We start from the raw sequence: 22,595 nt of genomic DNA on the forward strand, positions 1-22,595 counted from the left end.
AACTCTAATATTGAGCAAGGATAAAAATAAAAACAAGGGTTAATATTTTTTAAGCCTTTAGGAAGCAGCTGAATGTAGGAGAAGAAAAGGAAGGAAGAAGACTTGAAGGGAGAGATAGGAGAGGGGGAGTTCCATGGGGATGTGCCTAAAGTTTTACGATAGAGTTAAAAGAAAATGTCTATAAAACCCATCACTCTGTGCAATGAATATATGCCAGTATTTTTTTCATAAGGAAAATTCAGGAAGAGTTTATGCATAGGAAAATGAATAAAGGAACTTAGCAGTAGCAACAGGCTGGTAGGGCCCAGCACAAACCAGCATGATGCCGATGTCACTGCATAAAGCAAGAAAGGTCTCCAGGAAAAGGAGCGTTACTAATGGACTTTCAAAAGGAGCTAAAAATACCAGGGGTTACTGACTTTTGGCAAAGGAAAGTGACATGCAAATGAAATGTCCTTCCTCCATTCTGGGAGGGAGGAATGAGCAAATAGCATGCCTTTTGTCTGAACGAGATGAGAGAAAATGTCATTCATTAGAATTGTCCCTATCCATATGGTACTAAACGCATAAATTTTCATGTGGAAAATGAGGAATTTTTGACTTATGCTAAATTAATACTACAAATCCAAAATGGAATGTCTTCAGGAAAATTTAACAAAACCGATGATTTTTCTCATTCATTCTTTGGTTCAAGCTCAAAGTCAGAGGGAAACTTTTAAAAATATTCTTTCACAAATATTTATAGCTCCTGATCTTACAGTATTTGTCACCATCAATGATGACAAGCCACACTTTCTTTGCTGTAAGGAGCTGGGGCCCTTCCTCAAACCCAGGTTACAGCAGTGTTTTAAAACAGTTGGCAGTCTTGATGTTGGCAACTAAGGGAAGAAAAAGAAATAGCAGATAAGCAGGTAGTTGAAAGGAGTGGCATTTCATTAAGTTATCAATCTTCTGTCTCCACCATAAAGTGAGTATCTTCTCTTGAACACTGTGTATATTAACGTTTACTTCATCCAAACATTGAGTTTTGCCCTCCTTTTCCACTGCACGTAGCATCTTATATGGATAAGTTTCTGTAAGTGCTGGTACCGAAATTCACCCCCAACACTGAGAAAAAAGAAAAAAAAACAGAGTAAATTTCATAATTGCCCTTTGGTTTAAATACTGCCTTGTGCACTTCACATTCTAAATTTGCATCCTATAAAATTCAAAGCTGTCGGTGTGAGCTATTGGTGAAATTATTTAGGCCACTCCACGTAGTTAAAAGGAGATTTATTTAATAGCGTAACTTACAAATTAAGGGATAGGTAGGTCGCGGGGTCTGGGGAAGGTGTATCGCAGTCCAGCGGTGTTCTCTGGAGCTCTCCTCTGTCTACCTCCACCATCCAGCGTCCTGGAACCAAGAGAGCGTTCGCCGATCCGGATCTCGGGTCCCCAGGCGCCTCCCTTGGCCCCGCCTTGTAGGCGTGACAGTTGCCGAAGTCTCAATGGGGGTTGGAACTTCCAGAACAAAGCTGGAATGGCTACCCACTACATCTCCCCCTTTTTGTCTAAATAAGAAAGTTCTAACCTAATACAAGACTATATACAAAGGAATGGTTATCAAATATTGTCCAGGAATAATGAGGGATAATGACCTAGATAAGATGGAACTACTTCCAATGCAAACAATATCAAGCAAGAAACACATATTAAAATCCAGAGAAGTATAGAGCATAGATAAATGGCATGTTACAAAGATCATTCCAAAAGGTGTCCTACCCTAAAGAACCTGAATCTAATACTTAATATGTTTTATCTACTAAGTTGTAACTATAACTGTTAGTCTTTAATCCCATCAAAGACCTGAGAAGGAATATAATGGTACCTGAGAAATGGTAGATGGATGCAAGCAACTTTTGGGAATCTTGTGAGAGTAGACCGAGACAGCTGGCAGCCTGGACAATCACCTAATGTTTTTTAGTATTGTTGGTGTATTTAAATTGGCTACAGGCCTAAAGTATCTGACAGACCATTTTCAGAAGCAGGAATTCTGAAAGACTATCTTACCCTGTCTTGGCAGAGTACAGTGGTCGCTTTCCTTGTGACCCGTTTGTCCAGAAAGGATAGTATTGTATTTGTACTGTCAGCTGTCGAGGCAAGGGCAGTTCTTTGTCCAGTAGGCCATTTTGTGCCAAGAAGACAAACTTCCAAATGGAAATGTCTAGAAGCCCAACATTCTCTCGGGATCAAATTGGTGCAGCCAGGAGCAATTGTGTCTCGCATCAACAGAATTTTAAGTTATTTAAATGTCATATTCTCTAGGTCTATGAAGTGTTTGAAGATTACCTGTCCATCTGACCTATGTATCTGTAAATCTGTATAACCTGACTAACGTAACTATAGAGATAACAAGCATAGGTGACTATAAATCTACAAGTCTTATCTACTGAAATAACCTAAGGACTAAGGCTTCACGTAAATAAGGTAGACAGTCTATAAGCAAGTGTATGGTAAAGAACGATGACTTCAAAGTTGTGACAATACACAAGATGTTATAACAGAGGTAGGAGTGTATAGTGTGATATACAATATGACAATAATCTTAAATATATATCAATATTTATAACAGAGGTAGGAGTATGTAGTGGGATATGCAATATGACAATAATCTTAAATATATATCAATATACCGAATATCTTAAACAGAAGTAGAACATACATAAAGTATGACAGATATAAATTTACATTTGTATCAATATACAAACATTTTAAATAAGAGTAGAAATATATGTACATTATACCAAGTATAGTTTTGTATTTGTATCAATATACAAATTATCTTAAACAGGAATATAAAAATAGTTTACATTTGTATCAACATATAAGAATCCATAACAGTGTAAATTACAGTGTAAATTATTTAAGGCTGTTATTTTACTAAATTTGTTTATTAGTATACATAATAATCTACCATAATGTCTTATACGTATCTATTTTAGAGATGTAGTGGGTAGCCATTCCAGCTTTGTTCTGGAAGTTCCAACCCCCATTGAGACTTCGGCAACTGTCACGCCTACAAGGCGGGGCCAAGGGAGGCGCCTGGGGACCCGAGATCCGGATCGGCGAACGCTCTCTTGGTTCCAGGACGCTGGATGGTGGAGGTAGACAGAGGAGAGCTCCAGAGAACACCGCTGGACTGCGATACACCTTCCCCAGACCCCGCGACCTACCTATCCCTTAATTTGTAAGTTACGCTATTAAATAAATCTCCTTTTAACTACGTGGAGTGGCCTAAATAATTTCACCAATATCTGGCGCCCAACGTGGGGCACGAACCCACGACCCTGGGATTAAGAGGCCCGGCTAGCTCAGTCGGTAGAGCATGGGACTCTTAATCCCAGGGTCGTGGGTTCGTGCCCCACGTTGGGCGCCAGATATTGGTGAAATTATTTAGGCCACTCCACGTAGTTAAAAGGAGATTTATTTAATAGCGTAACTTACAAATTAAGGGATAGGTAGGTCGCGGGGTCTGGGGAAGGTGTATCGCAGTCCAGCGGTGTTCTCTGGAGCTCTCCTCTGTCTACCTCCACCATCCAGCGTCCTGGAACCAAGAGAGCGTTCGCCGATCCGGATCTCGGGTCCCCAGGCGCCTCCCTTGGCCCCGCCTTGTAGGCGTGACAGTTGCCGAAGTCTCAATGGGGGTTGGAACTTCCAGAACAAAGCTGGAATGGCTACCCACTACAGTGAGCACCTTGTTGAAAACTTTCAGAGCTTCTTGATATCTTCAAGGTAAATTTAACACTCTTCAATAGCACAGAGGAGGTCTCAGGATCACCTCTAAATCTCTTCTAGCCTCCCCTGTTGACTTTCTCCAATTACTCATGCCTCTCTGTGTCCCCTCCACATACCTCACACACTCCCTAGTTGATTCCCTTTCTCTGCATTACCAATGCAGTTCTATCTCCAATAACCCAAATAGAGAGAGAGAGAGAGAGATTTTAAATGTGTTTCTATTTGCTCTGCCCTTCCATAGTACTCCCCAAATTGCTCTTCAGCTCACATCTTACATGCACCACTGATCTCTCTGTCTCTCTCTCTTTTCCTACTTCGTCTTCTAACCAACACAGCTTACATATAGGAGATATTCAATATATGCAACTTAATATGTTTTAAATGATTGAAAGGGGTGAGGGAGTGGGGAGGGAAAGAACAAAAGTAACTGGTGTGGACTGAATACCTACCTGCCTTTTGACATTTGCATTCTGAATCTCTAACTGCCTGTGACATGGAACAGGAATAGGGTTAGATAAGGCTAAAGAGATTGGGGCTTGATAGCATTAGTACTCTTTTAAGAAGAGAGGCACCAAGAGTTTGCTCTTCCCGCATGTATGAGAAAAGGATATGTTAAGGGCACATATGAGGGTAGCTGTGTTTAATCAGGAAGAGAACCCCTACCAGGCAGGAAATCAGTTGGTCCTTCAATTTTAGACTTTTGAGTCTCTATGAATATGAGGGAATGAGTGTTATTTGTTGAATTGTGGACTCTGTGGTGTTCTGACACAGCAGCCTGAGATAACTAAGACAGATATGGATATGCAGAAGTTGGCCATTGCTGTCAGAAATACCTGATAAAATATATGTGACTTTGGAATGAGAGAGTAGTAGAAGTTGAAAGTTTTTTATGACTTATGCTAGCAATAGTAAAGACAATTTGTGTGGTCTCAGACTGAGGTGAGGGCATGCTATTGATAGACAAAGAAAAAGGTGAGCCTTGCAATAAAATGAAGAACAACAACAATAACAACAAAAAAGACCTTGGATGAACTGTTTCAAGTGTTCCAGCAAATAATAGAATTAGATATTAGGCTAAACAGCTTTCAAAACAAAGTGTTGAATGAACAGCTTCATTCTCCCTGATTACTTATTGTAAGAAGAAAGACAAAGTAAACACAGAATTGTTAATATTTCATGGGTACAGCTCCCTGTCACATATAGAAGACATTATCTTATAGCAGGTAATCATGATCCCCCATTTCTTATAGTTTATGCACCCACTCTTCTGATAGGCTCCCTGAGCCTTAGATGTAGAAGTGGTGATGTAGATGTACCAGCTGGACATTGACACCCCACAGTCAATTGTTCTGTGTATTTTGACATGTTGTAGGTTTCTGAAATAGCCTCTGTGTGCTTTCATGAAGAGTGAGAGCTACACTTACCTGTGGATATAAGGTTAGACATTTAGAATGCCCTTGGGAATTATACTGTTTTAAGAACATGACAAAAGCTTTTCCTCTAAGGTCCATACCACCTTAGCCACAAGTAGTGGCTAGGTATGAACTGGCCTTAAATCCAATTAGGTGGTTGTTGGTTACTCCTAAGATACAAGTGCCACTATTGCACGCTGAGTATATTTTGTTGTGCTTATCATTGTTTTAGTCTTTAGGCTTTACAGTTGGGTAGGACTTCTAATTGCTTTTCTCCCTTGTCACATTGCATAGTGCCTTCAGTTCACTTTAACAAGACAGGCACAATGACAATAGTTGGCATCTCAATGTGTATAAGGAAAGTCTTATGAGGCCCTACTCCTACTGTTAAGAGAGTGAAAGTCCATCTAATTCAGGTATGAGCCTCTGATGAGTCATCCAATCCCAAGTGCAATTGGATTCCCAAACACATATACATATGAGTAACGCAAAATGGACTCAGTGAGTCATATTTATATTTATTAATATGTGTATACATATATATGTGAGTGTGTATATAGCAATAATAATTTTAAAAGAGGCCATGAAGTTGAGAGGGAGTTGGAAGAACATGGAAAGAGTTGGAGGAAGTAAAATGTAGGGTAGAAATGCTGTAAATATAGTACTCTTGTATGAAATTCTCAAGAAATAATAATAAAACAAATGCTAAATTTTAAAATGAAATTTTTAAGCAAAAAATAACAAACACTTGAATACTTGTAAAATTCTAATCATATTCACACTACAAACAGGAGAACTCTTGCTCTGAGGAGACTATTAGGATGAAGCTGAACCATTTGACAAACTCATAGATGTGGTTCACAGATCTACTGGGTCATTGAAATAAATCCAGAAATAAAGATGAAGTTACACCATCAAAGACCCTGCCGATTTAAACTCAGGGGACAGGGAAATCTTAATGCAATGCAGAATGGCTGCTGGATTTCTTGGGTTCTGTTATACCAAACCATGGCTGTTCAACTGCCAACATGTGCTATTCCTCAAGGAAAAGAGCAACAATAAATGCCCCCCAAAGATTCAGAGGCCACTATGGCTTCCAATCCCACCAGTGCCTTGGGAGTCATAGATGTTTCTCATTTGTTTTAAGGAGGGGGGGCTTTCCCAAGTCAGAATGACCCAAATTCCTTTGGGAAGACTAGGTAGAAACCTGTGGTACTTTATAACAGCAACTTGAGCTGACAAAGACAGAAACACAAAAATTAACAAACAAATAAATGAACCAGAAGATAAATGAGTGAGCCAGCCAGGAGATATGCCTATGTACATTTTGTAACCAGCACTTTCTGGCTTCAGGCGATCAGCCAAATATAAAGATGAAGTCTGTGGTGCTCTCTGTGTGGGTAATTGGCTCCCTTGGTGAGTCACATTACTGACCTGGCACTCATTAATACTCCACCATCTAATCAGAACAGCATAGACAGAAGAAAAGTGAGATCCATAAAGCATATGATTGTGTAGGGCAAGATACACAAAGATTGCTTCCACTCCTTCCTTGAAAATGTTAGCCTCTCCTTTCAAGGTCTGATATATAAGAAATACGTGGGGTCTGTAATGTTCATGAAACACTACATTACAAAGAATATTCATATTAAGAAAAACTCAAAACTAAATGAAACAATGTAAAGGAAATACTGCAATGCACAGTGGTATTACGATATCCTTATTTCCCATACAATCTTCCTAAGCCCCCTCTCCAAGTCATTTTATCATTATTGAAGAAACTTTCCTAGACATTTTAGGGGATCCTCATTGCCTTAATGATTAAGTCCAAACTTCCTATAGTCTACACCTCATTAACCAGATTTCATCAGCCAGTCCATGATGAATAACACCATGCTGTCTCTCTTCTTCACCACAGGACAGGCTTTCCTTTGTACCTGGCGCACATGTCTGCCTCCAACCATCCACCTCCTTCGGGTTCTAGTCCATACAGTACTTCATCTGAGAAGCTGTATCTGGGCTTCCAAGTCTGGGTCAGCTTTGACTCCTTTGATCCTCCCCTGTGTTTTTCCAAATTATTCACTATTTTGGAAAATAATGAATCTTACTTGCTTATACCTTCCCACAGATGAAAAGCTTCCACAGAGCAAGAACTACTATATTTCCTTTGCCAGCACTATGATTGGCATTAAATAATTTTGCTAATTAAATTATTAATTAATAGTATTAATTATTAATTCACTTTAAATAATAAATTAACTCACAAGTGAATGAGTTAATAGTAAGGATCTGGACTTGGCAAACAGTCGTGAGTCCAACGACTTAGGTTATTTTGTTGTTAGCCAAGCATGTTCACATGCATTATTTGATTTAACTCTTTTAACAGTCCACTGAAGCAATACAGGTACTAATAAGACACCATTGATTATATTACTCAATAGCCAGGTTGCCTAGTCGTTTCTCTTCCAAGCTGAAAAAGCTTGGTTTTCTTCTGAGACTCACTCCTCCCTCCATTAACTAGGATTAATCTTGATGGGTTTGGTGTGACTGTGGTTACATTAGCCTGTTTCCCTGGAAAACAGTCTAAGGCAAGACTTAGAATCTAATAGTATAAGGAAGAATGTCACAAGAGCCAATGAGTGAAGAAAGATGGAAATGAGACAGGTGATAATTGGAAGTAAACTTTTAAAGGTGTTTCTCCAGGTTGGCCACTATTTCAGAAAGTTACTCAGCTCTTTGATAAAGGTCTAGACAGTTACATCAAGCACCCATGCTTCAGGGCTGGGGATGCAGCTCAGTTAGTACACTACTTGCCTAGTGCGCAGAAAGTGTTGCATTTTCCATCCCCAACACTATATAAAACCAACTGTGGTGGTGCATCCTTGTAAGTCCAGGACTTGGTAAAAGGAGGCAAGAGAATCGAAAGTTCAGAGTCATCCTCAACTTTATGCTGTTTGAGGCCAGCCTTGGCTACATTTTATGAGACCTTACCTTTAAAAATAACCCATGCTTCAGAGTAGGCCATAATTGGGTAACCTGAGGAAGAATATATTCACATCTCTTCCCACCCTCTGTCTCCATTGGCAGAAATTTGCCGTATTAGCAGCAACTGCTGGCATGACATGTGGCCTAAATGCAGAAGTGGTCAAAGGATCCAGAGACTTAGCAAGGTGGAGCAGGATTGTGAAGAGCTGGCCCAGGGTCCTACAGCAGAAGCAGCAGGGGCCCAGACAACCAAAGGTTCAGGATATGGCAGAATAAGAGGACACACAAGATAGGGCAGAAATAGCAGTACTTCAGGGCCTGATTTAAAAGCCAGCACACAGAAAGTCTCCAGGCAGGGAGGGGGCAGTATGGTGAAACTAAACCCTTAGAGTCATTCTTAGAACCATCACAAAAATATGTTCACTTAGAGTGTTTTCCCAATCAGATACTCAGGATGTATTTTACAATGAATAGTGTATTTTGATCTAGTTGGTAGTATCATTCCTGTCATGGCCGTATGTAAAATAATAAAACATCTTATAGTCAATGACATCTTAGACTCTGAAATACAGTTCAGCCCTGTATTTTCTTTCAGAGATCGGTTTATAATTACATAATGGTAGGAGCCACAACAGCCCTCTTGAAGCTATGATAGGAGCTAGCCTGACGGTATAAATGTAGAAAAAAAATCAAAAACAAATTTGCATCTTTTAGTGAAGTCTTCTCCCCTATCTAAAAGACTAAGGAGACAAGGCTAGAGAGCTGACATGACTTCCTCCAGGGTCTCATGGGTGGCTAAGCAACGGATCTGAGACTTAACTAGGGTCTTTATCATTTTAGCCTGGTGCCCAAAGCCCATGACAGCTAGCCTGCTTGCAGATCACCCTGCTGTCTTCCCATGTCTTACCTAGTTTCTATTTATATAAAAGTTGCAGTTTGCTGGAAGAGGTTGATCTTCACACACCATTCTACTTCTCACATTTAAACAAAGCTGGACGAAAATAATGGTTAAGAGTGTTGACCCACCAAAGATTTCTTATGGAAAAATAAGAGAAATGCTCAGCTCTATGGCCAGTCTTTGATGGTTCAGTGTGTAAAGAACATCACCCTCTGTCCAGAATACTGGGTTGTATGCGGATACAACATTCAAGCACTGAAGCCACCAGGCCACCAGTTACCCACCAGGGAGATCCGATTCAGAGAGGTTACAGCAGCCATTGTGGGAGCTAAACACTATCTCTGACCCTGGCTACATAAACCTAGTCAGCCCCCAGATAACTAGTGACAACTCCCTTACTAACCCGAAGATGCTTCCATTGACTGCATTTGGTTCAGACTACTGATGAGTACCACAGTTTAAGTGAATTAGCAAATGTTAGTGAGAATTTGACAATCAGGGAACAATGGCTCTATAATAATTTAGTCCCACTTTTAATCTACCTTTTTATTATCAAAAATGCCACCTATGCACATAATGTATTTTAGGCAAATTCATCCACCATTACTTCTCTACCCCTATCCCCTCATCACTTTTCCCATCCAACTAAAACGTGCTCTGTTTTTAAACGGATTGATTCCATCTAGCACAACTGTGTGTGCATGGGAATAAGCCTATCAGCTGGTGAAAGTTGACTCAATCTCCTCTAGCAACCATAAGTTGCCACCAGATCCTCAGCTAGGAGCTCATCAATGCTTGGATTTGGACTGGCTTGATTTTATGTCTGTCTATGGAGTGCAGTCAGAGCCCATATGAGTTCACGTGTGCAATTGCCCTGTCATGCCCAGTAAATGCTGTTTTGTGGCAGATATCCATTACCTCACAATCTCTCTGGCCCCTCTTCTGTGATGGAACCTTGAGCCTTGGGGTAAGGAGAGGTGATGTGGATGTCCCATTTAGAGCTGATCACTCCGGTCTCTTATTGTTGGCACATTGACCTTTTGTGGATTTCTGTATTAATTGCTATCTACTTCAGAAAGAAGCTTCCTGATAAGGGTTGAGAGATGTACTAATCTGTGGCCACAAATGTCTTAATGTCCAGGTATCATAATTAAAATCCAAGTAATCCAGAGAAATCTAGAATGAAGCAACCTAATGACCCTGTAGGTCACTGTTCAAATGAAGGATCATGAAGAAAATCAAAACACTAGGACATGAAAACAGTCTCTGGAACCAAGCATCTGTGTTTTATAGGTGGCCCAGGATCTGTGACCCTGTGTGAGTTTGTGCCTGGTGATGAAAACCTTGATGACATTCCCTATCTGTACCAGAGGGAGCTTCATGGCCAGGGTTTACCAATTCAAAGGAGCATCCTATAGCCATGTGTTTAATGAGATAGCATCTATAACATGCCAATCATTCCCCAATCCAAGTAATCACCAGCTTTTCTCTCTTTATATTCAGCGTCACATGGCACTCCTTTGGTACCTCCCTTTATTAGGAAGAAGAAAATTGTACACACTTAAGTATTCTCTCCCAATAAAGGCCTCAGGATGAAAATTAAGCCAGTAATATTTTGTCTTTGTACTTAAATAAGGGTCCTCAAGGAAGGTATGGTTTAGGAAGGTAAGGTTATTTGGTTCTAGTTTTCTCTCTCAGGGACCTCGGATTGATATATGGTAGGTTCATTAGCTTTCTCTTAATTTTCTTTCAATTCTCCAGTATTACAAAATTAAGTAAATATTTGTACACATGTGCAAGAGGTGCTACAAGCCACCTGCTGGAAAGTGCATTGAATTTGGTCTTCTTGGGAGATGGATAGCAGGTGTTTAGTTTATTGTGTACTGAGCAGAACCGAGAGGAAAGAGTGAGGCTATGATAGTGATTGTAAGTGCACCTAGGGTCTTTTGCTGTGTGGGAGCTGCCAAGCGAAGAAATAGATTACTCCTACTTTTCTACCAGCCTCCTCATGAAGTAATCACTTAAATGGGTTCTCCGAGTTCAGGGGAATTGGAAGACCAACAGCAATAAGAAAAATATCTGGAATTTTCTTCCAAGGTACTTTGAGGGGTTTTTACAGACATTATTATACCTACTAGCTCTTCCAGGTCCTTGAGTCTCCACACACCCCTCAAAAGGGCATCAGCCTCATGAGAAAGAAAAATCTACTCTTTCAAAGGAGAAAGGAGCAAATGTGGGCAATTGGAGACTTGTAATGCGAGGTTCCTGAGACTACCAAAGACCAGGATTCTGTAAACCCAGCCCATTGTGAATAGTTCAGTACCTCAGAGCACTCGTTCTAACAGTCCGAAGGAATATCACAGGGCTGACCCCAAAGCTCCCTCTGTGCAAGGAAAGCACATGGAGGTCAAGTACAATGCCGGCCCCCTCTTTCCCAGGCCTGCTCCCGGCATGTGCACCCTTGGGTAGTTCTAAGCTATTCTGGGCTTCAACCTCATCTGCCTTTCACATTAGGCTTGGCGTTAATTATGACGCTTCAGTGAAAATGAGCCTTCTGACAGCTTCAGGCTTGGAGAATGGAAAGGGGAAGGAAGGCAACTCCAATTATAGGCCCTTAGCCCTAATTAATGCCCACCTCCTGTGCTTTGTATTCTAGACACAATCGCCCCACTACTCAGGGGGAAGAACTCCATTCGCTCCACAGTGCAGGGACCAAAAATATTCAGCCAGTCCCTTGCTGGGCCCCATGGAACAAGAGCTTTCAAGCAAGGAAGTGATTTATATGCAATAACCAAGAGGCATGCATAAGCCAGCATCTCTCCTTTCAACTGCCTTTTGACATTCTTGAGGCACATCTTCTTTTAGGGGACAGGGAGCACAGCCCTTTTCTTCTTTGGTTCTAGATTTCAAGTCAGGCAAACAACCAAATACATATATTCGTGTGTGTGTGTGTGTGTGTGTGTGTGTGTGTGTGCGTGCATGTGTGAATTAAGCACTTTAATGGGCTCAATGAGAAATAGTGAGGGTATAAAATTGGGTTCCTCCTCTCAGAAATATGTCATAAGTACAAACCTCCCTAAATCAGAATGTCTCTGGGCAAGTAATACTTCCCCGCTGCTTTCTGAAAGACTTCAGCAATTAATTCTGCAGGGAGTAAATTCAAATGAAGAACGAGGCTTCTGTGCAGCCCCTGACCAGGGCCCTATTTAAAGCAGTAAGCTGCTCAAGTGTGCAGTGATGCCTGCCTCTCTCCATACCAGCTCACTTTCCATTCCCTATCTGTGACTTCCAATCCTCCCATTCTACTCAATATCAATGCAAAAGTTCTCTGTGAGGCCCGTAGGCCAGGAGCTGGGCAGAAACAAAGTAAGCCATAATCCTGATTCCATAGCCAGGTCTATTGTTAAAAGCCATCTTGGTCTCTCCATCACCAGGTTATATCTTTCAAAAGCGAGGATGATACCATATTCATCTCCACATCCTCAGAGCAGAGCTCCATACTCACAGGCTCAGAAAATGACAAGTGAATCATGAAATGAGTAAGTAAAGAAGTTAGAATAAATTTAGTGGCTATATGATTTGTCCTCAAGTGTCCTGCCAAGGCACCTGTAGGTATTGCCAGGCCCTCTCACAATAAGGGAGATGCTCCATGTCCAGTCTCTAATGTAGTCTTTTTCTCTTCACTCACAATTTACCAACTTATTGTGGCCTGAAGGTAGCTTGCCTTTCCGTATCTTAATTATTGTCGCTCCTATTAGAAAACAGATTGTAAGAGGGCCCGTGCTTGTCTCTATGGTTTCCTTGTGTGTACCTGATACTTGACATAGCACTGATAGAAAGCAAAAACCAGAATGAATTAATGAATGAGATTAAATATAGAATTATATCTAATCAATATATAAGAATATTAGAGTTGGGCAGTGGTGGTGCATGTAACATGAATCTTAAAAGGTCTTATTAGTAAAAAAAAAAAAAAAAAAAAAAAAAAAAAAAACAGAGCCAGATATTGGGGTGAAAGTTGAAGGATCAGAGAAACAGAACAAGCCAGCCACGTTCTTACCTCTATGCAATCCTCAGCCTCAAGAGAGTGAGTTCCTGTTTCCTCACGCCTTTCATATATACCTTTTTCTGCCCTGCCATCTTACTTCTTGGGATTAAAGGCATGTGTGCTTCCCAAGCAAGGGCATGAAATCTCAAGTGTTGGGATTAAAGGTGTGTGTCACCACACCTGGCTCTGTTCCCCGTGTGGCCTTGAACTCACAGAGATCCAGATGAATCTCTGTCTCTGAGTGATAGGATTAAGGGTATGTGCCATCACTGTCTGGCTTCTATGTCTAATCTAGTGGCTGGCTCTGTCCTCTGATCCCCAGATAAGTTTTATTGGGGTGCACAATATATCACCACAGGTGCATGCCTTTAATCCTAGCACCAGATAGGCAGAGGCAGGAAGATCTCTGAGTTCAAAGCCAGCTTGGTCTACAATCTAATCTGATCAAGGTTCAAGGTTCCACCAGGGTTACATAAAGAAACTCTGTCTCAAAAAAAAAAAAAAAAAAAAAAAAAAAAAGTGTCCAGAATGTCAATTCTTTAGAGGGCCAGGGAGAGAGCACAGTAGTGAAGAGCACTGTCTGTTCTTCCAGAGGACCCAGATTTGATTCCCAGCACTGACATGGTAGCTCACCACCAGTCTGGAATTCTGATTCCAAGGTACCTGATGCCCTCTTTTGGCCCTGTGGGCCCTGCAAGATGTGGTGCATAGACATACATGTAGGCAAAACGTTAATACACATAAAATAAAAATATGTAAGTCTTTAGCCAGGAAGTGTTGTCACACCTTTAATCCCAGCACATGGGAGGCAGAGGCAGGTGGATCCCTGAGTTTGAGACCAGCCTGGTCTACAAAGTGAGTTCCAGGACAGCCTATCTCAGAAAAAAAAAAAAAGGAATATCAGAGTTATAGAGAAAGTTAATATCTCTTAACATTTAATCAATTAAGTAATTGCAGCAATGTAAGACTGGAGCAGTGTCTACAAAGATAAATAAGACTGGTCAGTTTGGTAGGAGCTAAAAGACGTGTGTGCATAAATACATGCATGCGCACAGTCTTTCACTTTAAAAGCTCTAAGAATAAACCAAATTAAGACGCTGTGATAGTCACTGGGAGAAATAAAATAGTTTAAAAATCTCAGGGGGCTTATTACCTAGTAGAGAAACTGCTGCATGCCTAAGAAGATAACTAATACAAGCAAATGCTATTTGCTATCAGCCAAGATGATAACCTCCCGGACCTCAAAAGGGAGCAGCTATCATCACCCCTTTAAATGGTTCAAGACATCTTTGTCTTCCTCCCCTGCCATTAAAGGGGCAGATCTGGTCTATAACCAGGCAGAAGCTGCCCATCATGTGCAAGCAACAACGGGAATCAGGGAATTGTTCATCCCACTCAGCCACTCAACACTGGCTCTTATTTACTTTTATATTCTTCGAAGCACTTAGCACACCACCAGTTTGCAATAAATTACAATTAGTCATACCAGCACTGGTTTTCTGGGGTGTATTATTAGAGGCATTAATTTTTAATGCTTGCTATACTTGGTTATGTGTAGAAGCTTGAAATGTATTTAATAATGACAACTTCTACCTCTGAGCTTGGGTGATGGTCTGGTGAGATATAACTAAACTGAGCTACATTTAGTGCTCTGAGTAGAATAAACAGCCAGAAAGTAAGGGGAAGTGGGGTGGAGCCTTGAGCTGAGACAGAATACAGCCTTTGAAGGGTTGGAAAGCCAGCAGGTCCTCACCTGGACCTCAGCCCTTGAACTGCAGTCTGGAGGTCTCTGGCCTGACAGAACCACCTCTAAAATCCAATGATGTAAGCAGGTTGAGAAAGACTCGCTCACAGCTTGGACATAGGCATTCTTTAAAGTTGTTAAAAAAGAAACTTCCGAGTGAAGGGGCAGGAGGCAAAAAGAAAGAGGACTCTCATTTCCTACAGACCTTTCCCCACAGGGGAGATTTTCAGTCTGATCTCTTTAATGTAAACTTTTTCTCCAATCGTTCTTTAATCCTTGTTGACCTACCAGCTGCCCTAAGACTCTAAAACTCCATATTCCCACCAGATCTGGCTAGGGATGAACAACCATCCTCCTTTCTACTCTTTTCTGGCCAATGTGGTAAGATGCCAGGTCAGAATGAGAATAGAATGGGATTATACCTTGACTCTGTATGAACTTGTGTACCAATTCCCACTACACATGGCATTTTCTGCACACAACTCAGAGAAAACTTGATGCCAAAGTATTGCCAATTGAAATTTACCTCATTCAAAAGCTGCTGCAGCTGCATTTCTACAAATGAGATTGGGAAGTGCCAAAGGCAGCTTTCAGCCTCCTTGCCGGACCAATATATGCCATCATTCTCTTTGAGCCATAGCTATTTAAAGGCAAGGTACCTAAGACTCATTTGAGCATCATTTCTGGGACTGCTGACCTTATGTGTGATCAATGATGGGGTATTCAAGTGGGTCACTGGTTTTTCTAGCCAGGGTAACCTGATTAGTAAAATAAATAAGCCATGTCACTTGAATTTGTTGTTAATATATGACCATTTGCTTTCAAATATGGAATCATATTCCATAAGGACCTTGGAGTGAAATTTTTATGTGCTGAAATTTTACCTCAATTATAGTCTAAATATGCATCTATTATCACAGGAATAAAATGTTACCAAAATTACTGGTGATTGTGAAAGCTGTTCATTTTTTGAGCAAAACTGTTTAGAACTTGCAAATTGCTAAATATGGGAAACAGAAAAATGAGTGGTGAGTTAGCAGGGATGTGTTATTAAGACAATGTTAAGAAAAGCATTACTTCTTTCTTGCCATTTCCAATGTGTATTTCCAAGTAAATAACAATTCAAGGCAGAGCCAGAGAGATAAGATCTCCAAGCACAGCAGAGGATTTTAAAAAAGAAATATGATATTAAGTTTAACCATCTTGAAAAAGGCACTGATTGTATATTTAATTTCATTTAGGCTACAATGTCTGCTTCTCCACCAGCCAGTGCTGAGTGTGAACATGAATTTAGGGTGGTGGTCATCCCTGGGCTAAGAGCCAAACTGGTGGTGATCAGAGCAGAGAATTTATTCTTTCTGCCCATGACATTAAACTTTGAAGATTTGACTCCTAAGATTTATAATAGTAAGATCTTGGGGACAACCAAACTTTTAAAATAAATGGTAGCATTTAGTCTTGTAACCTAAAATGCATTCTGATAGCAGTAATTGGATTTAGCTAAATGCTGAAATTTAATATTTGCCTCTTCAGAATTAGGCCCTAAATTGTATCTAGCACTCCTTTAATCCTCTCTGCATATCTGCCCCCTCATTCCCTTCTTCCTCCATGCCCTCCTTCCCCCTCCATGCCCTCCATCCACTCTATCCTTGGCCTCCCCATCCTGGCTCTCCTCTCTCCTGGTCCTCCCCCGTCATTCCCCACATCTTTCTTTGCCATAATTTCTCCTTGCCCACCCCCCCAAAAGAGACCGGCAATTCCATCCCAATGCAGGTTCCACACAGCACCTAAAACAGTGAGTGAATGACTCCTACGAGGTCCCTCGGCTGCCTTTCTCACTTAACGCCTAAGTCAGAGTTATGTATTTCTGTTCATTTGAACACTCTGGGCCAAAGTTCTCACTTTTCCAACATAGGTGCCCAGACCTTGTGATAGGGATAACAGAAAGGAAGGGGCTTTTCTGCCATCCTCTGTCCAGAAACTTCTGCCCCACAGCTTGCCCCTCCCTCTTCAGGGTTCTCTTGTCTTCCTTCACACAGCTCTTGCCCACATGGCAGAGACTTGGCCTTGGTGGGGAGCCCAAAACAAAGACACACAAGCCTGAATTTGCCCATGCCATGCTCTGTTTTACACTTTCACTGACTGCTGAGATGGAAAAAAAGATTGAACTTGCAGAGCTTAAACGTCTTGCCTCACTTAAAACATATTAAAAGAAAAAAAAAATTCCTCCATACCCCAAGTCTCCACACGACCAGGAAGAAAAGCAGCAGGCATGCACTCAGGCTCCTGCAAATGGGGCAGTGTTGTGTATAGACACATGCATGGGACCCAACCCACCCATACATGGGTCAAGACTACATCCTCAGGCACTCGATGACTTGGGCATGTTACAACCTGCCATGGCAAAGCACCACCAGTACAACCTAAAGCAGTAAACATGCCATCGTAATTAATGTCTTAACAACTTATTACAATCCTCACATAATTAATCACAGAAGCTAAACATGCTGTCTCACCCTCCTAATGTGCTAATGTTCTAATTATTATGCCTCAATTAAAGGGAAGTCGGTGCTCCTTGCTTAGAAGTACATGCTTAATAAAGGCTCATGGGTGGCTGCAGCCAACAGTAGTATATGGTAGAGAGGAAAGAGGAGAAAGCCTTCTCCGTGAAGGCTCCCAGGCAGCTTCATACAATAAAGAGACAAACACCTCCCTTTTTAGTTCCTCTTTGTATGAACAGTGACTTCTCTGACTCCCCTAGGGCTTAGAGATGCCTCTCGGGAGATGGGACAGGAGACAAGAGGGGTTTGTGATGTGTAAAGGTGTATGTATTTGCTGGCACACATTCTCCTGTGCTGTCTCTGGTGTTACTATGCGAGGCCTAATCAAAGCTTCTCCCAAACAGTCTTTTCTTGCACCCTTGTGATTTTTATTATGGAGTGCTCTGAGCTGGCAATGCCAAGAGGAAATGGCAATGGCAAGAGTGGCAGTCACAGTGGCAGTGTCAGTAACAATAAGAAAGCAGCCTTGGAGTTCCAGAGACTGGCTAAGGGTGGGGAACAGAAGGGATGGAGACAACAGAGGATGACGGAGATAGAAGACAGAGGGCTACGAGTTTCATGACAAACTTTGGATCTATCATTAAAAATGTTCCAGGGAGCTTTCATACACCCTGACTCCCAAGGCTTGGCGCAATTGTTCTAGCTGGTGCTGACTGCTACTGACTCCTGTTATTGCTTACTGCTGCTGGAAGCCGACGATTTCACTGCTGCAGAATGCTAGGGTACTGTCAGTCAAAACCCAAAGTAATAAGCCTCTAACCAGAACATCTAGAGCTATAAGTCTCTGACTTCTGAAATCAGAAGCCGTAGTCTGCAGTTCTCAGAGCTTGGAATGGTGAGCCCTTGAGTCTGTCCACCCAGACAGTAAGCCTTTGTCAGTCAAGAACCCAGACCTACCAACACTAGCAAACTGTTCCTTACAGATGCACAATTTGCATAAAAAATGGACCAAAAAGACACACCAGCCAGATCATTGGTAACACCTTTGCTGTGGGAGGTTCTGTATGCTGTGAGTGTGTTGCTCTGATTGGTTGATAAATAAAAAGCTGATTGGCCAATAGCCAGGCAGGAAGTATAGGCGGGATAAACAGACAAGGAGAATTCTGGGAAGAGGAAGGCTAAGTCAAGAGATGCCAGCCTACCATCCAGAAAGCAGCATGTAATGTCACACAGGTAAAGCCACAGAACACATGGTGACATATAGATTAACAGAAATGGGCTAAATGTAAGTGTAAGAGCTAGTCAGTGGTTAGCCTGAGCTAATGGCCAAGCAGTTATAAATAATATTAAGCCTCTGTGTGTTCATTTGGGTCTGAGCGGCTGCAGGAGTGAGGGACTACAGGAGCCCAGTGGGACCAGGAAAACTTCAGCTACACACCTTTAATACCCTAAGTCCATTACACCTATGTTCAGACTCTGGATTCTTCATATACCACACATATGCACATGCCTACACATGCACACACACTCAGTGGATTATTGGTGATTATTAATTATTGATGATAATTGTTTAGAAAAGAAACAGAAATTCCTAGAGTACTCACAAAAGTATGTGAAGAACTGCAGATGTTGGAACTGACCCTTGAAGGTGGTGGATGTCCTTTTGCTGGCCTATAAACCTAACTCTTCCTTCTTTTACATCCCCACCCAAACTCCATGAGTTCCTTGTTCAGTTTATAGAATATTGATGCTTTACCTTGCTTCCATCACCAACACCCATGTGCCCATATCTAAAGCCTCCCTCTTAACAAATATAACTGAATTTTAATAAATCTCTGTTTTGAGCTTGCCCCCTTCAGACTACTATCTAGGTAAGATTATATGTATGTATGTATGTATGTATGTATGTATGTATGTATGTGTATATATATGTGTATATGTATATATACATATATATGTATATATGTATATATATGTGTGTATATATGTGTGTATATATGTATATATATATATACATATATACACACACATACATACATACGCACACACATGATCAGGTAAGATAATCCAACTAAAACCCAAATCAGATCATGCCACTTCTCTGGGTTTTCATCCCACTCCTTACAGTGTTCTACAAGGCTTAAATGGTTCAGTCTTACATTAATTCCCTGACCCCATCATCGGCTATTTCCCTCTAAGCCCCATTGAACACTATGGTTCAACTTTACCCAGCAAGCACAGCAGACAAGTCCTAAGAACTCCTGGATATTTGTGTGGCTCACCTTTGTCCCCTGTGGGTGACTACTCAGGTGACATCCTTTCACTGAGCTCCATCCACATCTCCACACCCACTCTGTTATCTGTCTGTAATTCTATAGCACAGATACATTTCTGGAGTATGTTCATTCTTTACTTACTTAAACCCAATAGCTGAAGGGATGGATTTCCCTCTGTTTATTTTGTACACAGTGTGTGTTTGTTCACCAAGGTGACTGAAGAACGTAAACAAAGTACTAGGGTGGTAGGAAAGCATCAAGTGGTGTGGAGGCTTTCTTAAGTAGAGAGTAGAGCACAGAATGAAAATATAAGGAGTGAATCTGCTGTGTCTTCAAGACCATGGAGATGCCTCTCTTACCCAGCACTGCCATGGTCACCAAAAACTGTATTCCTTCTTATTGTCTGTTTAAAAAGGCAGGCATTTGCCACTTATCTGGAGGCTTGGATTCAGAGCATCCTTAAATACAAATAGAAATAACAGTTGCCCTTTCCAGGGCAGGAATTCAAAGAGGGTTTTAATTGTCAGAGATCATAAAATGGCCAGACCACTGTGCATGTCTCATAAGCTGCTTCTTAGAATTTAGTGTTGGGGAAAAAACAGACAGCTTTGACTTTGATATGAAATTTGTGGGATAGGCAGAGGTCAGAGGCCATGCAAAGTTGAAGAGGACAGTTTGAAGAAGATTATGAGCTAGCTTCTACTGCTTCTCTCTCTCTCTCTCTCTCTCTCTCTCTCTCTCTCTCTCTCTCTCTCTCTCTCTCTCTCTCTCCTCTCATGCTCTCTCTTGCTCTTGATCTAGCTCTAGCTCTTGCTCTCCACTCCTTATCTCCTTTCTAGGAATTTGCTATATAGTTCAGGCTGGCTTTGAACTCATGATCGTGCTTCAGCACTGGCATGGAAGGATTACAAGTGAGCAGCACCATACCTAGTTTCTTTCTTGAGATTAGAGCAGGAATGCCCGTTAAATCTTGCCATTCTCCTGACCAGATTCTTCTAAGTAGGAAGAAAAGCAGCAGAATTTAGATTTCCCAGGGAAGGTGTGTGTGATTGCACATATTTACCAAGAGCCAAGAAGATAATCAAGAATTCATTATGTAAGTCAGGATCTCTAAACTGACCAGAAAACTGCTGCTTTCAGGGTCTCCTGAAAGCAAACTGTCTTCCCAAATATCTGGGTCTTTGATTAGCAGAGAAGATGAAGTGGTGGCCTCCAGAGATCAGGAGACTTCATCAGAAGTGGACCTTTGCTTACATTCTTCTCATCTACCAGAGTCACACCTGAGAACAAGTCAGGAGACTGCTCAGCTCAGGCAAAAGGGGACTGATGAGGTCTACCTCACAACATTGTTATGACACTCCCATGACACAATATCTGTAAAAGCACTCTTTGGGATTTAGTATCAGTCTGTTATTGTCAAAAAGTAATTTAGCAAATCATTTCCCCAAACGTGGTAGCTTAAGACAGCTCCTCTTTGCAGCCATTTATGGAGTACTAAACTATCCTTTTCCTGATGACATTAAGTAACATTTCCACGCCTCCAGCTAATTGGAAACCAAGCCTTATTATTATCATTTTATTATACCTAGTATCTAATCTACCAGGAAATTTTGTTGGTTCTGCCTTCAAAAAATGGAAGGTGATTCTATTTTCGGATGGGAATAGAGGTCAATACAGAAGGAAGAAATTTGTTTGATAAAGCATATATATATATACATATATATGATATATAGTGAAGTGATATATATAATTATATATATAATTAATTTAATTAAGTTATGCTGCTTAAGCTGACAATCCTTCCAAGAAGATTCATAGATTATCTAAAAAAACTTCCAGTAGCAAGCATGAGAAACCTCCACTTAAATTATTGGTCAAGGAAGTTCAAGTGACTGCCAAAACAATATAGGCTGATACTGTTGCCCTTGCTTGCCTCTTGGAGGGGAGGTTGAAGTTAAGTCCCCATTGCTGAAGACACAGAACACTTAGGCACAGGATTTGGGTTATTCTAGCTGGATCTAAAGTGAAGCCTTCTTTCTATGACCTAGCTTCCATAGTACGAGAAAGTACTGTGCAAGCTAGCTACCCAGGCAGAGAAGCAATCAACTAGTTCTACTCAGCTGTGATGATGCCTATGAGTCACAACATAGACCAGCATGTTAAGATATCTCTAAAGATAAAATAATGTCATTCATATCTTGGCAGTAACCAGCAGCTATCTAATTGAACTTAAGGGCCATTCAACAGGAGAGAAATCATGCCTGGTACCTGAAACCTAGCCAACCCTTCAGGGCCAGTGAGATCAGTGATCCTAGAAGAAAACCTCCTACTGCCACTTTACCAGAACAGTATAATTTCTAGCTATAGTCTAAAACTTATTTTATACCCACAGATAAGTGTAGCTCTCCTCCCTCATCGAACAGGCTTCTTTTTATACCAAATGGAGACCATCACAGAAAGCCACAACTGGACAAAATGCAGTGATCCTGGGGGAACCCAGCCCCAAAATATACATCTTCAACACAACTACTGCTCCCAAGGCCCAAGGAACATCAGTTTGATTGCAAAAGGCAAACCAGGAAGTATGGTGGGACTGTCTCTTAGAAATAACTGCCTAACTCAGGCCTGAATAAGAGCAACATCCACAGCCACATTAACGTGTAAGGAGGGAAAAATATCATGGAGTCCCACCCCTAGACCAAGAAGTACAGGCAACTAATGACTGCTAGGAGGAGGAGCATTAGCCTGTCACAGGGATGAGCCCCCAATTGATTCTTCAATACAAAGTATAGACCCTGAAATCATATACATACAAACAACAGAAACAAACTCAGCAGGTTGCATTTATGTATTTGTCCACTATCCATCTGTCTGTCTGTCTGTCCATCTATCTATCTCTCAATCTATGTAACAATAATAATAAAAGCAAAAGAGGTCATCAATTTAAGAGAGAGATG

The 22,595-nt window shown here is 41.2% G+C and overlaps 1 non-coding gene across 1 annotated transcript; it reads left to right on the forward strand.

Annotated features, from left to right (window-relative positions):
• Positions 1 to 3,339: 3,339 nt before the first annotated feature.
• On the forward strand, positions 3,340 to 3,412 carry Trnak-cuu (transfer RNA lysine (anticodon CUU)). Its single transcript has one exon. It is a non-coding gene; the product is annotated as a tRNA-Lys (tRNA).
• Positions 3,413 to 22,595: the final 19,183 nt, after the last annotated feature.

The sequence above is a fragment of the Peromyscus eremicus genome, chromosome 15 (assembly GCF_949786415.1).
Source record: "Peromyscus eremicus chromosome 15, PerEre_H2_v1, whole genome shotgun sequence".
Lineage (NCBI taxonomy): Eukaryota > Metazoa > Chordata > Mammalia > Rodentia > Cricetidae > Peromyscus > Peromyscus eremicus.